General features: G+C 37.0%; 1 protein-coding gene across 5 annotated transcripts in view; it reads left to right on the top strand.

The window, feature by feature from the left end:
- CNTN5 (contactin 5) overlaps positions 1-17,381 on the top strand; it is a 674,696-nt gene that overhangs the window by 183,109 nt on the left and 474,206 nt on the right. For 4 of the 5 annotated variants that reach the window (XM_040584292.1, XM_040584293.1, XM_040584289.1 and 1 more), the window contains exon 2: positions 11,451-11,590. The exons of the other annotated variant lie outside the window; for it this stretch is intronic. The gene's annotated coding sequence lies outside the window, so the exon portion shown is untranslated. The remainder of the gene's footprint in view (positions 1-11,450; positions 11,591-17,381) is intronic. 5 annotated transcript variants of the gene reach the window in all.

Genomic DNA, 17,381 nt, shown 5'->3' with positions numbered 1-17,381 from the left:
TCCACCAGGACCTCCAGGTCCTTTTCTGCTGAGCTGCTCTCCATCTGGGCAGTCCACAGAACATGTTGATGCCTGGGATTGTTCCTTCTGAGGGGCAGGACTTTGCATTTCCCCTTGTTGAACTTTGTGAGGTTCCTGTCAGCTCATTTCTTCAACCTGTTGAGGTCCCTCTGGGTGGCAGCATGATCCTCTGGTGTTATTAGTCACTTCTCCTGGTATTGTGTCATCTGCAAACTTGCTGAGGGTATGCTCTACTCCATCATACAAATCATTAATGAAGGTGTTAAAACAGACTGGACCCAGTATTGACCCCTGCGGTACATTGCCAGTTTCTGGCCTCCAACCAGATGTTGCAGTGCTGATCATCACCCTCTGAGTCCAGACATTTGCCCAGTTTTCAATCCGCCTCACGGTCTTCTCATTCAGCCCATACATCCAGCTTATCTATGGGTATCTTACGGCAGACAGTATCAATGGTGTTACTGAAGTCCAGGTAGAAAATACCCACTGCTCTCCCTACCGCTACCAGGTCATTTCATTGTAACATTTTATCAAGCTGGCCAAGCATGATCTCCCTTTGGTGAAATTATGCTGACTATTCCTGATAATTTTCTTGTCCTTCATGTGCCTGAAAATGGTTTCCAGGATTAGTTGTTCCATTACCTTCTCAGAGACCAAGGTGAGGCAGACCAGCCTGTTGTTCTCTGAGCAGTTTATATGTTGTTAGCAGACTAATATTACAAATATTGTTATGATTTGTGTCACAAGGTGGGCTGGAGAGACCTTTGTACGTAATAATATTTCTCCATGCACTAGTAACATGACTTTTTAAATAACATATCAAAGGAAGTCTGAATATTCAGGAGTGTTTCAGAACTAACAGGAAGAGCATTGTTGATTTGGAAGCTGCTGAGAAATTAAAAAAAAAAAAAAGTAAATCGTGAAAAGAACATGGAGATGCTGGCATGTGCTCTAGCTGAACCAGACACCTTCATCTGAATCTATAAAGAATTCTTTCCACATGTATCCTATTCCTTCCCTTTTTACTTTAGCTCCTATTAGAGCTGAATTCCTAAGGTTGATGGAGAGAGGCAAGGAAGGAGAAATGGAGGAAGGGAAGGAGAACAGAAAGGAACACCAGGAATGAGGAGAAAAAAGATCTAATGGGCTCTCTGGGACAGACAGTTGCACTAGCTGCAACCTAACAGGGACTTGAAGCACAGGGCAATGTGGGAAGGGGAGCAAGAGGACAACTGTGGGCACTTAATGGTCTCAGGGTGATGGAGGGGCCTTCAGTCATTAGTCCAGTCAGTTGGGCTGCCATTAAGGAAGCAATGAAAGGAATGTGTGCACATGTTCCTGTGTGTTGCGATAACGTTTTTATTACAAACGAATGTCTTTGGTATTCATCCTTTAATAGTTCTAAAGGTGAGATCTGGTCCAAACCAGCTCACTTTGACTATCACAATTTCAACATGGCTTTAATTAAACTGATATTTTTAGGAAGTAGTTTTACTATCTTTAAAGTGTTCAGAGCACATATCTGCTCCCTGAACATCCACTTCATGAACAAAGAAATGTACTCTGCTGATATTCCTTAAATTCTTATATGACTGGCTCTAAAATGTCTGATTTTTATCTTATTTACTCCACCTGTATTTAATTTGCACAGAACTGTGGCACCTATGTGTCAGTTCTCACTTTTACCATGGCTTGAGTAGAAAATGCTCTGAATGACACAACAAAGCCACAGTGGCCACTGTTGAGCAGCTGAGCCCCCTTCACTCTGCAGTTACTGTGATGCTACCACTCAGTACCTCTGTCTGGAGGAGAGAACAGTTCAGTTACCTTTTGCCCTTACTGGTTTTCAGTTACAGGCACTGTGTGTTGTCTGATCTTTATTCCTGAATTACCTATTCTCTTGTAGTAACTTATTAAATAGTGCTATTTTCCTTGCAGCTCCATTAGACCACTCTAACTGAAGGAATTCTACTATCTGAGAAGCAGCATGTTTCCAAAGTAAAGTACAGTGACAGGCAGGAGACTTAATTTCTTTTATTTTTTAGACAGTGACTCACTGTTTGACTTTCTGCAAATCACTTAGGAGGTCCACATTTACAAGTATCTGCAGAAAGTTTGGGTGTCTTCATTTTGTTACCTACCACAGAGTTTTGTTCTGAGGTGCACTCAACACAGAGAACAGCAGTTAAAGGCAGTGAGAGCTGCAGGTGCTTGACATATTAAAAAATCAGGATAGTATTAAAGCATTTCAAACTCAGTATCTTAAAACCCCAGGTGATTTCAAGCATTTTTTTAAAGATGTTGCCTTGAAAACTACTGTTTCTTGATTTCCCTGTCTTCAAATAGAAAATAATAACCTTCACAAGGTCTGTTGTCTGGAAATGTTTATAAAACATTTTATGCTTTCTTGTATTATATAATAAGACATTTACTCAGACATGTTAGTAGTATTAAGTTACACTTACTGGAAGCATTACAAACAAACCAGATGGGAATAACCCAGCTGAAACAGACTCAGGTTGCTACACTGTGACTATTCACCAGGACTTCTGATAAACAAGATTCAGTGAGTCTTCACTGCAGACTGATCCACCTTTTTGGGCACCCAGTGAGTCAAAAAAAAAAAAAAAAAAAAAAAAAAAAAGGGGAAAAAAAAAGAGAAAGAATTAGTCATAATCCTGTCTTTCCGCCTAGAAAGTAACATACATCTGTGAAAATTTGTCTTTGGTTACAAAGGTGAAAGAAAGCATTCTGTTAATTAGACTTGAAAATAAGTACTTTGCCACAATTAAAAAAGAATCTGAGCAAACAGATGTAACAGAAGTTGAGCTCAGAGGAGTTTATCATGAGATGATTACTTGCATTGGCAACCAGTAATGACAGTGTGCGTTTTCCAAAAGGTAATATTTTACTGACAGTGACACAGCAGCAGTGCCAGCAGAAACATCATCTGTGGTAGAAAGGTACAGCAACACGGCCTTGTCTGTGAACATGAAGATCCAGTTGGAGTGGTGTTTGGTAACAGCTTTGGCCAATGAATATATTCACAGTTTCCTTCCTCCGTCAGTGTACCCGCATTGTTACTGTGTTGGAGCAAGCCAAGTTCTGTGACAGGGCACTTAGGGTAGATTACACTGTGCCAAGACAATATGCATGAAAAAAATGTGACACTAATCTCAGTAGCATTGTCACAATGTAAAGGGTTACCCAGCCTGTGCATATATAGAGGTTGCTACCATAGGTTTGTAGGGTTCCTTAATATATAAAGAGATGGAGACTTTTACCCACTAAATTTCTCTGCTTTATTACAGAGTATCACAATTAGCACTCAAACCACCACCAGCAAATATATGAATGATAATAAAGTGAATATATATTGATACAGCTATTACAAATTAGTATCAGCAGTCAATATACTATCAATCTATTGAGTATGGCAGCAGTCAGTAATAGCAGCAATCAATCATATAGCAACAAGCAATATCGTAACAAATAACTCTTACATATAACTACAAATGTATCATTAATGAAGTAACATCAGTGATATAACAGCAGGTAAATTTATGATAGATTACCTATATGGATATATACCACTGGTGTCAAGTGAGTTAGATTTCAGAAAAGGCCAAACCATCTCAAAGGGAAGGTCAAATGAAGGTCATGAAGAGGGACCCAACCATCCTAGAGGTGGGATAACAAACTGAACCAACCTCAAAAGTGGGCCTGATGCAGGGACCAATATGGTAACAGACAGAGTCTCACTTAAAAAATGTTCCACATAATGGAGTCTGGAGTCAGTCAGGCATCCCCAGTGAGAGTCCAAGATCTTGTAGAAAGTTTGTATGGAATTCAAATTTTTTTAGGAAAGTAAAAGTAAGTACAGCATGGCAAGTTCTCACAGAGTCTCCATTTTGGATAAAAATTAAGTCCTTTTTATACTGTAGAGACACAAGAGGGTGTAGGATATGACCACTTTGAGCAGCCACTAGGTGCTGTTAGTGTCTATTCTCCACCTGGGACAGCCAGTAGGTAATGGTGTTTCTGTTCTTTCAGCCCAATTTTATTTCTCCAGACTGCTTCCACTTTTTCAGACAGTAAGTTGCCATTACAGTTTCTTGGGTTTTGCACTTACTGATAGTATCTCAGGTTGTCACCCATTTCTAGGTTTCCCACTTGTACTTCAAAGAGGCCAGATGCAATTTTCAAGGATGTTTCTGGTCCTAAGACCTAGTTCCCAGGCTCACAACTCCCAGACAGGCAGACATTTTCTTTTGTTATTAATTTCCCTTTTTTAACAAGACTACCTTTTTGGCTGCTTACATCAGCATCACATAAAATCACAAAGTTACAACATTAGTTAGGGCTTAGGGTAAAAACCCAAACTAAAGCACACAGTGCTGTATTATTCACCTTCTACAGGCTTCTCGCCTGACGCTAGAGAAACGGGAAAGAGAAACTAAATATCACACCACCTACAAACATTTGCTCACTGGGCAAATGATCTTTTGAGGCTGAGTGTGTGTCCTCAGAGTTTCTTGTATAAGGCCAGGAATTATCTCCTGCTGTAGAATTGTGTTCTTTCAAATTCTGCATTTAAGCAATTGGATTCTTCCATTACTGAACTCTACAGTGTACTGGAAATGCTATTTATAACCTTTGTCTTTATTGGCATTAGCCGCTGGTGACGTTTCAGATGTTTTCACATCTCCCCATGTTTTTCCTTCTGGAAAATGGACATTTTCTTCTACTGTGAAAAAAACATGATACATTGTGGACAACACCAGTGCTAGGTGTTACAGATATAACAGCCACCATAATTATTATCGTCTTATAATGCAGGAGGGGAAGAAGGACTGTTCTGGGATCATGCCTACTGTTTCTGTAGCCTGTAGAAGGAAGGTATATGCCAGTAGACAGTACAAAAGTACTGGTGAATATCAAGACATCCTTTAAAATTAAAGGTGAACCTGCTGCTATATATTTAAAAACTTGAATAACACTCCATTTATGTCTACCAGACTAAAAATGTATTGAGAAATTAATTATTTTAAATTATTAAGCTCCAGAGAGTATGCATATATTTGAAAGAAATTGTTAGATACACAGACTTTATAAATGGGTCAAGTCTATTAACTACAGTGAACAGGCTAAAAATCAGTGAGGATCACAGCCTGACACTCACTATGGGATATACATCATTACCTTGTGCCTCCTTGCCTTGTACCTGTAAATAACAATTTCTCACCACTGCAAGATTTGGATTTCAGTTTCTAAGTGGAATAATTTTCTTCTTCATTTAAGTTTGGAATTAGACTCAGCTTCCTTTGAGCTGACCAAACTATTGCCATTACACACATACAGAAGTGTTTTCACGCTTCTAAAAAGTCAGTAAGAATCCTTGCTTATGTTCCATTAAGATATGTGGTATACGTTTGATTCCTATATGAATAAATTCAAAGCATAAATTAAAAGATATGTAAGATGGGAGAAATTACTAACTGATGGAGTAGTTTTAAGTGTTTAAGCTCTATTTTAAAATATTTTGTCCTTTAAAAGGCATGGGCTGAAATATGACAACCTGTGTAATGACAAGTACGCTTGATAAAGAGCCTGAGGAGCAATTTCTTGCCTTTAAGATTTCCTGGTATGCCTACTCTCTGTGTCTCTTCTCATATTCTCTTTTAATCTTCACCTGTGAAGACTGTAGAGTACCAGAAACAGATTGAAGCAGAAAAGCAGAAGAAAAAAATGCTAAATGGAAAACAGTGCATCAAGAATTCAAAAGCAGTCTTGAAACACACATACACAGTGGAAATACTTGGGGGTTTTTTTTGTAGCAAGCATATACTTCACTACAACCTACAGTACAAGGCCTTCCAGAGGACATTTAGGAGCACAACTGTCTTTGATATTAATGGAAACTGTGTTTGCTGAGGATGACGCTGCCTGCCTTGCAGTCATCAGGTAGCCTTTAGTTGCACAGTGGGAACCTCTAGCCTGTAGTATAGACACAAATAGCAAGACGCACTTTAACTGTCTAAAGATGCCCGGAGTTTTCTCCAGTTCAGTATAGGAGGCATTAAATTTCTTAGAGAAGCTTCTTTCTCCCATAGAGCTGATGTTATCCTGACATTAGCTAGGAACTGTGGGCCCATTTTTCATAATAGGAAAGAGACTAAATGAAGTGGGAGGAAGATCTGATGTAGACACTTCAAGAAGAAAAGTGGAATTACTGAATAGGGAGGTGAGCAAAAGGTAACTGTTTTTCTGAACCGTGCTGTACCAGAAGCAGTAGATTGGTTTAATAAATGCAGAAAGGCGAGTCAATTGCCAGGATACTTCAAGGAAACATGAAGGATATTGTGCCTCTACACAGACTAAAATTTGAAAGGGGCATAACTTTCCTCTAAGAGGTCAAAACTGGGAGAAAGATCTATACATCTCTCAAGCTATTTTTCCTGGCTAACTACGGCAAGGCTCCATCAAGTATCTCCCCAAACCTATTATGTCTTTATTTCCCTTTCCTACCTTGCCTTTCCACAATATTTAATAACCTTAGCACTGCTTCCCCTTTCTAACATATAAAAATTCACTGATTCTTAAATGGTCATTAATGAGAATGTAACCTGTCTTGTCTGAGGGTCACTGGGAGACTGCATAGCCCTACAGTGAGCTATTCTTCACAGTCTTCCTGCATAGCCTTTCTGTGGATACTGATTTTACACCTCTCTTCTTCTCTTAATTTCCTGTTCACTCTATAGTATAGCATCTATTAGTCACAGAAAGTTGGAAGGTGTAAGACACTGCAGCTGGAGTACTCTGAGGCTTGCAAATAACCACAGAAAGGTTTTAGACCTTTGGGTGTAATGGGCTGTAAAAGTAAAAGCTGTAATTTATTGTTTCTTCCAGTTACTGAAACCTAATGGCTAGCCTACTTTCTGTGGAACTCAGTGATGTGCAGATGTTTCTATCTAATAAGAAGGTTGAATAAATTGTAGTTCTTTTCCTTTTAACACATTGTACTATCATGTTATTGTGCAACATTTTTTGCACAATTTTTTTTAATGTTCAGTTCAAAGCTAAAAATAAGTTTTATTTTTATTTTTAAAAAATATGTTTTAAAGAATGAAATCTGTGACCATTAATATTTAAAAAAACCTAGATGAATTATTCCTGGTACTTCATGTTAAATCAGTCTAAAAAGGAAAATCTTAATGTATAGGCATATGGATATGTATGAACACACAGCAATAGCTAATATTGTACACACACACTCATACCTAGAATGGATTTATACCTCTGTAATTTATGAAAGAGAAAGAAACTCAAGGAAAAAGAAAAGTTAAGTGCAAATCATATTTAAGATAAGTGATTTGGCATTATTTCAACAGAGAATTTCCATCTCTCTTTCTAGTTTCCACTATGACCACCCCATTGCCTATTAAGGGCAATGTCTTCCTTTCCCATGTGCAGCTGTAAACTTTGCAGGCAAATGACTGATCAACTGAAAAACATCTAGGAATTAGTTCCAAAAGGTGCTGCAAGGAAGTGGAACTTTGGTGGTCAAGATATTTTTAGGGCCAAAAAAACCCACACCTTATATGTAAATTCAATAATTTATTGTTAGTATCATTTAAATCTTATTCATCAACTTGAATAATTCTTATTATTATAGAAAAAAAGAAAGAAATAGAAAATAAATAAAATATTTCAGAAGTTGTTGAAATTTTGCGGCACACACTCCTGATATTTACCACTTCTACAGTTTAAGTTTGATATTTCAGTGCCTTCTGGATCCAAAGGTTGGCTTCAGTGTGGGGAGAGGATACAGCTAGTTGTCAGCATCCTGGGTCCTTCACTGAGACTCATGTGGTTGATTTATTCCTTGTTATCTAAAACTTACATAGGGACATTTTTATGTTTGCAAACACGCTCACAACTTGCTATTTGTTCACTGGTTTTCAAGTGCATGCTTAATGTGGATTTACTATTTATGACACACCTTATGTATATTAGATACATGTACTTTGCTCTTTTTGTTGCCTGTAAAACTGATTTTCCCAGGTCTGTACCTCCTTAGCTGACTATTAATGGGTTGTTTATAGCCATTGAGTCTCCATCATCAGCCTCTGTCCTTTCTTTTGTCATTGTGTGCCTGCCCATCTCTACACTGCATCCTGTGTCCCCATTTTCAAGGTCTCTTTTGTCATACCATGGCTATATTCCTCTATGTAATGTCATGTTAGTCATAAATATTAAATTATACATGCAATAACTACTTGTTACTACTACCTGTACGAAAATTGTACCATATGAGGATAAGAAAAAGCAAAATGAAACAGTCCTAGTTTCCTGGTAATTTTGAAAATTGTTGTTACAGCTCTATCAGTTATAACAAAGTTTAGCTAGGTAAAACAAGTTCAGACAAAGTAAACCTGACAAGCCCTGGTCTTGAGGTGTTGCAGTTATTACAAAGACTATGGCCTGTTAACAACAGTGGTGATATCTTATTCACAAGGCTACAGGATCCATTCCATTCAGAGAAATATCTAGCGCCTTTCTTATTTTTTAGGTAAATGAGATGATTTGTGGCTGAGGTCTGCAATATCCAGGTGCTGATTGGAGAATCTCATATTTTAGTCATAGGAAATAAACAGTGTTTTTGTGGAAGTACTTCTGCCAGAGGTGGCAGCTGAAGCTGCTGCTCTCAAGGATGAGTAATGGTTCATCCCTTTCAGGATGTGTCTCTAAATGGCTGCTAAGAAACCTGCTTAAAAGACAGGAGGGATGGATGACATTCCTTACTGATAGTGCCAAAGGTGTGCATGAAATACAATTTTGAATATTTATTAGATCATGTATTTTTACCACTCGGTGATTTGGGTAACAACTAGACAGGGAGAAGGGTGTATTTTTAGGCTTACTCATGGACACTTAGCCACACAGATAGTTATTGTTAGTGATTAAAAACATACAAATACTGTAAGGGAATGGGAAGTGAAATCTAATTCTCTCTCTTCTGATACTGTGGCTTCATCACTGGTTTTCTGTATTTTTTCTCTTAATAACTGTTATGGTTTAACCCCAGCTGGATTAACACAGCCACTCTCTCGCTCCCGTCACAGTGGGATGGGGAGACAATTGAAAGAGTAAAAGTAAGAAAAGTCATGGGCTGGGATAAAGACAGTTTCAAAGGTAAAGCAAGTTGTGTACACAAGCAAAGCAGAATAAGGAATTCATTCACCACTACCCATCAGCAGGCAGGTAACCAGCCACCTCCAGGAAAGCAGGGCTCCATCATGTGCAACAGTTACTTGGGAAGACAAATGTCATAGCTCTGAACATTTCCTCCTTTCCTTCATCTTCCCCCAGCTTTGTATGGTGAGCATGACATCATGTGGTATGGGATATCCCTTTGGCCGGCTGGGGTCAGCTGTCCCAGCTGTGTCCCCTCCCAACTCTGTGTGCACCTGTAGCCCACTCAGTGGTGGGGTGGTCTGGGAAGCAGCAAAGGCCGTGGCTCTGTGCAAGCCCTGCTCAGCAATGACTAAAACACCCCTGTGTTATCAGCGCTGTTTCCAGCACAAATCCAAAACATGGCACTATGACAGCTACTCTGAAGAAAAAAAACTCTATCCCAGCCAAAGCCAGCACAATAGTTTTTATAAAATTTCACTGTTTTCTGCAAGGTGGGAAAGATCTAACAAAAGATGAGCAGTTTGCCTTCCTCTGGGTGGCTAAACTGCAGATGCAGCTTTGAATCATTCAGGCAGTAGGGGACTGAATTGTAATATCAGTTAGGTAAATTCTTTTCCTGTAGGCTGGTCTACAAAAAGTTAATGAGATCAACATCAGAATTTCTTCCTTGTACTGGTGTGGTGGGGTTTTGTTGTTGTTGTTGGTTTTTTTGTTTGTTTCTTTGTTTGTTTGTTTGGATTTTTTTGTAATACACAATGTAAGTCAAAACTACTCTCCAGCCCATGAGTTCAGTGCCTTTCTAAAGACAAGGTCTGGGTAAATTTTTCAATTCAAATTTCAAGGCCAATAAAGTGAGGAAACATCCTTCATAATTCTCAAGTGCATCAGCTATGAAATTGGTAGTTATTTCTACCACAATGCCTTAGGTAGAAGAACTTAAGACATCTTATACATTTCCTGGTAATGACAGAGACAGGTCATAGGATGGTTAATTGGCTTTAATTTGTTTGTTTGTTTAGTTTTAACTAGATCCAAAATTATTTGGTAGATGCAGTTACCAGCTGCTGACTGATTCCCAGGAAAATATCTTAAGTAGAGAACAATTTGGAACAGGAAGACATTCCTGTGGCTATTTTGATCAAGGTAAAATGTTGTGAAAGTCAAGAGAAGAAGCATCTGAGAACATAACTTTGGTTGGGTACAAGAAAAGCTGGGAAAAAGGAAAGGTGATATAACTGTTTACTTTTTAGTTAAGAAAGACTTCTGCAGGTAAAAGGCTGGTTTTCAGCCTTCATATGAAAGTGAATTAATCCAAAAGCTCACATAGTATCACAACAGTGGTGTTTTTTTCATTCATTGCTTGGCTGGTTGCTTGGTTGTTTGTTTGGGTTTATTTTTGTTTGTTTTTTTTTTCTTTTATAATTGAGGATGCTAACAATTGTTCAAATTTACTGAAAGTGGTGTGATTTCTCTGTTGTTGCCAATTTAATGATTAGATATGTAGATAGAAGAGACTTTGGTTCAAGCAATCATTATTTTAAGGAAGCCTTATGCTGTATTTTTTTAGGATGATAAGCCCACTGATGATGCAAGCCTGTAGCATAATTTCAAATGAGTAATTTGAAAATGAAGTAATCAACAAAGTTGTAATTCCATGTTATCTGGAAAAAGTTTTTTTTAAAAACATAATATGAGAAAGCATCTTTAGAAAAATGCTCATGACATGGTTTAAATTCAAACTACAGAAATTATTTCATATTCCTTTCATTATAGATGAATATACATAAACACAAAAGGCTAGTAATGAAAATTTATAACTCTTCCATTCTTCTCAGTACTATCCTTTCTTTATAGGGTAGCAGAAAAAAATAACTCTTAATTATTTTTTCTTTTTTTCTTTCCTTTTTTGTTCATTTGTTTTTGTAAAAAACCACTGTTTTTTCCCTTAACGGCATGAAACAAGGCACAAACAAAGCACTTTTTAATCCTGTATCCATTGTGAAACAAGAAAGGTATCTCAGTTTTAATGCATACAGCCAACCAACGTTGCCATGTTAAAAAAAACCCCAACATACAAGGAATGAAACATGAGGGTCACATGAGCAGATCTCCACATGGAACCATAGAATCATTTAGGTTGGAAAAAACCTTTATGGTACAAGAAGGTTTGAGTACTCCAAGGATTCAAATCTGGCTCTGCACTTACATATAACTTTTTTTCTGTTCCACAGATTACCGAAAAGGAGTCCTAATACATTTTGATTCAGTTCAGCCCCTGAGCATCATCAGTTTTCACTTATACAAGAACTATTCTGTGGAGATCATTTCTGTTTTGAAGGACAACTTCTGTACAGCCAGTGGGAGAGCTGAGGTAGTGGATGTTTAAATTAAACTGCTTTTGGAATATGTTTATGAGCTTTATTGCTTGCATTTATTAGTTTATAAAATTGAATTCAAACACAGAAACTCTCACCACCAATTTAACCTGAATAAGCTTACAAATGGAACATCGATTAAAAAAAGGAATCCACTTTTCTAGATAATATTGTTGTTTCTCATCATGGGTTTGTAGAAGGCTTTGTCTTGAAAGTGTTTACCACTCCTTGTAAATGTTTTATAATCACTGCAGTATACTCTTAACCTGGGTGCACTGGATAACTTCTGAAAAATATTTTTTGTCTCATGTTTAATAGCATCTTATTAGTTCTGAAAAACTCTGTAGACAAGATTTAGAGACAAGTTCTATATTACATTTCTAAACTCCCAGGTATTTTAATATGGCTTGGTCCAATTCTAGGATATGGTGTGCTTGTTACAAGAATCTGAAATCACAGGCAAGTTGTCATGAAGGTAAACTTAAAAGTCAAGGATAATACACCCTGTTAGGCAGGCAGAGTTTGTCCCCAGATAATATTGTTACTTGTGTAACTCAATGTATGTTTTATTAGAATATTTAGATAAATACAAATGTATATTAATGAAGCAGGTGAAAGTCAAAAGCAGTGTGCTCATTAAGAGCCTATTGTGATACAAACCAGTGTGATATAGCAGCTGTAGGTATGAGTCATTTGAATCTGAGACTCATTATCCAGATGAACAACGGATAGTCACTTTAAATTTATCATGAATACAGCCACAGATGGAAATAAGATGGAGTAAATGTCTGCGGTTATCTGTTAACTTGTGTGCTTCATCATTTAATAGCTGAATGACTTATGATCATGTAGTTCAGGACACTTCTAATTAATTTTTGAGTTGAGACTTTATTCTCAACCTCAAACTATGGTTTATTAATAGGTCAATATAAAGAGCTTGCTTAAGTGTAATGTGTGGCTGTGCAAACATATTTGGAAGCACATAGTTCATTGTTTGATGTCAGATGGTTTACCTGCCCACCTAACTAATTGAGAATCATGTCAGAAAACTAGAAAGCCATTTTAATGAATGAGACAGACAGTGACCTCCAAACAGACATAACTGAATAGAACTGATGAACTTGATATGACCAGAATCACAGTGTCATTTTAAATATAACAGATTTTAACTCGTTTTCCTGCTCTTGACAATTGCAACCACTAAAAGCATAGGAAAGATTGGCAGGTGAATTTTAACTTTTTTTCTCTGTACAAGCTATATTAGAGTAGCAGATCTGTTGAAGGATATTAGTCATATTAAGAAGCATTTTGGCTCTGAGTGCATGCAAAGCTGGCATTCTGTATTGAAAACACATCTTTAATGTCCTTGAGGGGCAAGAGGTGGTAGGAAGAGAAAAGAGGGAAGAGTTTTTTCCCCAAGCTATAAATGAAAAATCACTCTTTCTTCTTGCCAAAGAGCAGCAAACATAAATTTAAACCATATATGTATATTTTAGACCTGCTCTTTCTTCCAAATTTTGCTGGAAAATTTGCACCAGTTAGGAAAAACGGTTCCTAAAACAGGCTATATAGGAGTTTTGTATATTGTTATTTTAGACAATCTGAAATTCTGACAGTTGTAACAGTGATGGACAGGAACAAAAGTAGCAGTGATTTTCAAAAATACAACTCTGCATTGTCTTCCAAATGTGGAGATTTCAATAGACACTGGAGAGTGTAAGGAACTGACACAAATTAGTAGTTTTCTGTATGTGTGGAATTTAACAATCCTTAAATGGCTCATGCTGGATAAAAGAAAAACAGAAAAATGACCTTTATGTTTGTCACCACTGCAAATCATGTTGTTCCACTGTTCCAGTGATGCGTAGAGGTGGAAATAATGGAGATGAGTACAATAGACTTTTCCATAGACTGAGTTTTCCAGGTCATTTAATTCTCTCTAGTGTCTTCAGAACCTTTCCAACAGAGCTAATGATAACAGATTGCCACATTATCCTGTTCGTGGTGACCTGTTTGGGTAGCTGCCAGAAATCCTAGTCACTCAAAACTATTGGTGAAAAAAAGTGTTTACTGAATTCACTTCTAATGGTTATTATAATGTATTCAGGGCAAATAAAATATTATATTGTATTACTGAGTACTTCATGTGTTAAGTAATGATTCAATTATTTTTGAAATTGATACTTTAGATCTTAGTTGCTGCTCTGCTGCAGCTGGTTTTGAGTTTTCCTTGCAGACTCTGGCCCTCTGCCAGTTCACGTTCCATGGGAATAGCTCCCCCAATCTAAAAAGGTTGGTTTTTCAGCGTATAGCCAGCTAAAGCTACCCACGCTCTCTCCTTGCTAAAAGAGAAATAGCTGTGGCTCTGAAGGTGATGAATGTAGGTTTTTTCCTGGGAATTGTAATTGCTTTTGGGGTGCATGAGCTTAGAAAAGTGCAAAGGAGAAAGTCTCACAACCTGTGCATATAATGACATTCAGTCACAGACATTGATCATTTTAGATTTTACCCAAATTGTTTATAACTCTAGCTTTAACATAGTTTTCTGAGAACCAGGAAGCTTGAAATCAGATACATCATGTGACTTTTGCCATGAAAAAATAAGCTTGAGTTTAATTAATGAATTTAATTAAATAAATGTATAGAAATCTGTCTACTCACTTCTTCAATAGTCAGTGTTTCCCCATTCCAGTCAGAATAAAATAATTCTGTATGAAGTATTCTTCCTGGGACTTCTGCTTTTGAGATACCTTGCTATTGTGTGTAACTTCTACCTAATTTTGCAGAGCCAGAAGGATCTAAAATTTTAAATATTTCCTGTTTATTCAAACTGATTCTTGATTCTGAGTGAATAAAAAAGATTTGAAAGAATATTTTTTATTTAGTTTGTTGGGGGTGGGTGGGTGGGTTTGGATTTAATGTAACTTTTACATTTAAGTTCCTGCAGAAATGCTAGATACATCATGCATGTTCCATATTAATGCAAAAATCAAGAGTATTACCAAAGGTTATATACTATAACTTAGGACTGATGTTCAAGCTTGCATTGAGCAAGTCACCTGCATAGCTTCCCCTTGATTATAGATTATAGAACTAGAAATCCTAGAGGTGGAAAATGACATCAAATCTATTTGAGATGTAACTAATCAGAAAAGGTTTGTTTTGGAGGAGTCTGTTCCACACATGAAGGGCTCAATTTTCAATATTGCATAAAAAGTTCTGCCTGCTGGATATAGTGTGGCAGTTCAGCAGCTGCTTTGCTAGCAGCTGTATCACCTTAGGTGAGTAACAGCTTCCTTTTCAAGGTGGAGAGAGCAACATAGGCTGGGGAATCACAACAGTTATCACAGGTAGTAAGGTTAATTGCATCACACCAATTTTAAAAGGAAGGTTTTAAAGGTTTTGGGTTTATATGCCTGATATCTTGTTACCAATGAGCATTCTGAGGAGGTTAATGTTTTCAAGGCCTGAAATGGCTATAGTGAATGCCCACTTTTCCGCCTATGCATTTGCAATACAAATAGCTAGAATATCAGAGGGTTTAGATCTGGAACACATTTACTTTTAGGGTTCATTTTTCCGTTATACAAAATTGCTTGATTTTAATTTTGTGATAAACTCATGTTTTGCTGCTGCAAAGGTTAAAATGCTGTGAAGTTAAGACTTGATATTCATATAAATTATTTTCAAAGTCTTCAGATTAATGTCTCAATTCTTATTTGACTATAGTTCTGAAGTATCCAAATAGTATCATTTTCATCAATACTGAGTACATAACTTCATGGATTAAATTGTGATGTATATGTTTACAGTTCACTATAGACTAATGAGAATCTAATGTGTAACATATTAATAGTGGTGCACTGCCTTCTGTTATAGCAGAATTTGGAAAATAGAAATGGTATTTTAAGTAATTTCATGTATTCAAGTTTCAGATCTGCTATAATGCTTTCTCCCTACAAGAAGTTATTTTTTAAAACATCTCAATGTGATCTAAAGAAGAAAATATTTTATCTTGAGATAGTTACTTAGGCTCGATCTGATATTACAAAGAAACCCAACCAGTGACAAATCACTGCAAAAGATGTGGTTAATTTCCATTCTTGCTGCTCTCTCTTCCCTGTAGCAGATCTATAGATTGTACAGTAAATGCATAATTGGTTAATCCAGTGGAAAATATTTTTTGTTTTGTTTCATTTAGTTTAATTTTGTGGCTAAACCAGTATACTAGATGCAAGAGAAATTTCAGAACAGCAAGACTTCCACTTTCTGTGGCAGCTTGCTATTGGATTGGCTTTGCTATCACACTAAGCCACAAAGCATACTTTAATTTTTGAAGCAAGAAAGATTCCTGCACTGATGTAGCATCAGAAATTCCAATGTGAACAGAAGCTAACTGCATGCACAGCCACTGCACTGAGGGTGCCACTTGCTGCTTTTCAGTGAGTAGCTACTCTTGCAAAACTAATTCGGGTAGCACGTCATGCTCACTTCTTGTCTGACTTTGAGGAGGCACCATGCTTTTCAGGAAAGCAGCAATGGGCCAAGCCTGTCAAGCCATTAAGGTCCAAGCAGGCTCCAGTGTTTGTTAAAAAGAGCTCTAAAATTTTCATAAAGACCAAAGATGCCTGCTTTCCACATAGCAAATACGAAAGCCCAGTCTCAAACCTCACCATGGCATGGCCAGCTGTGCCCATTGTACCACTGTCTCCCAGCATCCAGGCTGAGATTAGCCACAAGGCATCCACTCATTCACAGTGGGGATGTATGCTGGCCGATGGATGTTGGGGAAGATGTTGCACAGCCACCCATCCTTTCCTAAGAAATGAGCAGGAGAAAGTCTTACATACTTTGTGAGTTGTGACTGTAAATGTTCAAAGTGATATCATGTAGGATTTTCATTATACAGTTTATACAGGCACAACATTTCAAGTTTGCAGAAGTATTTGTAAAACATATGTTTATAATTGTTGTTTTATCTCCCTGACTTGAAAAAAAAATATGCTAAAATGACATAAAGATGCTTATACCATGCTGCCTTTTACATGAGTAGGAGAGAAGAAGAGGCTGTCAACACACTTTGATTTTGGCTCAGGTTTTCAAACCTGAATCCACATTCATATTTCAAGTCTTGCAAATATCCATGACTTAAAATTATTTTTGTCTGAATAATGTGGATTTTGTTAGAAGTGTTCTAGGCTACAAATACCAACATAAATCACTTGAAAGAAATAATTTTTCTGAACTATAAACTAGAGAAGAGATCTTGGCAAATAGGAAATATTTCTGGGTTTTGCAATCTTTTAACAATATACTAGAAAATCCATAGCCTCACACAAAAATTAAAGCTTTACATAGTGTAACAGAGACACTCTGAAGATAAAACATCCCTAATATGCAGCACAACTCCCTTATCAGCAGTTTCAGGGGAAAAAATTAATTACTTCTGCTTTGACAGGATGAGAAGAACCAAAGATCTTTTCCAACCAAAATGATTCCATGATTCTATGAAAGTTCAGTGCTATTTGTTGTCATTACACTAATTATTGGTATTTATTTGTAATAGCAGGAGTACTTTTCCTATTTAAAGTCCTCAGAATAAAAGCTATTTTCATTATTTTAATCACATATGCAATGGGGTTTCTAAAGCCGTTTTGTAATTAATTTTTTCAAATTCATATGAACATTGTTATTGTCTTAATCCAATATTTGGTACTGATAGAAATGAGCTGCAAAATATTTAATGGCATTTTGCAAGTACTGTCTTACCAAGTTTGTCATTGCTAC

The sequence above is a fragment of the Falco naumanni genome, chromosome 2, assembly GCF_017639655.2.
Source record: "Falco naumanni isolate bFalNau1 chromosome 2, bFalNau1.pat, whole genome shotgun sequence".
NCBI classification, from domain to species: Eukaryota; Metazoa; Chordata; class Aves; order Falconiformes; family Falconidae; genus Falco; species Falco naumanni.
Note: the sequence above shows the minus strand (reverse complement) of the source record. Positions and strands in the feature narration are given on the sequence as shown.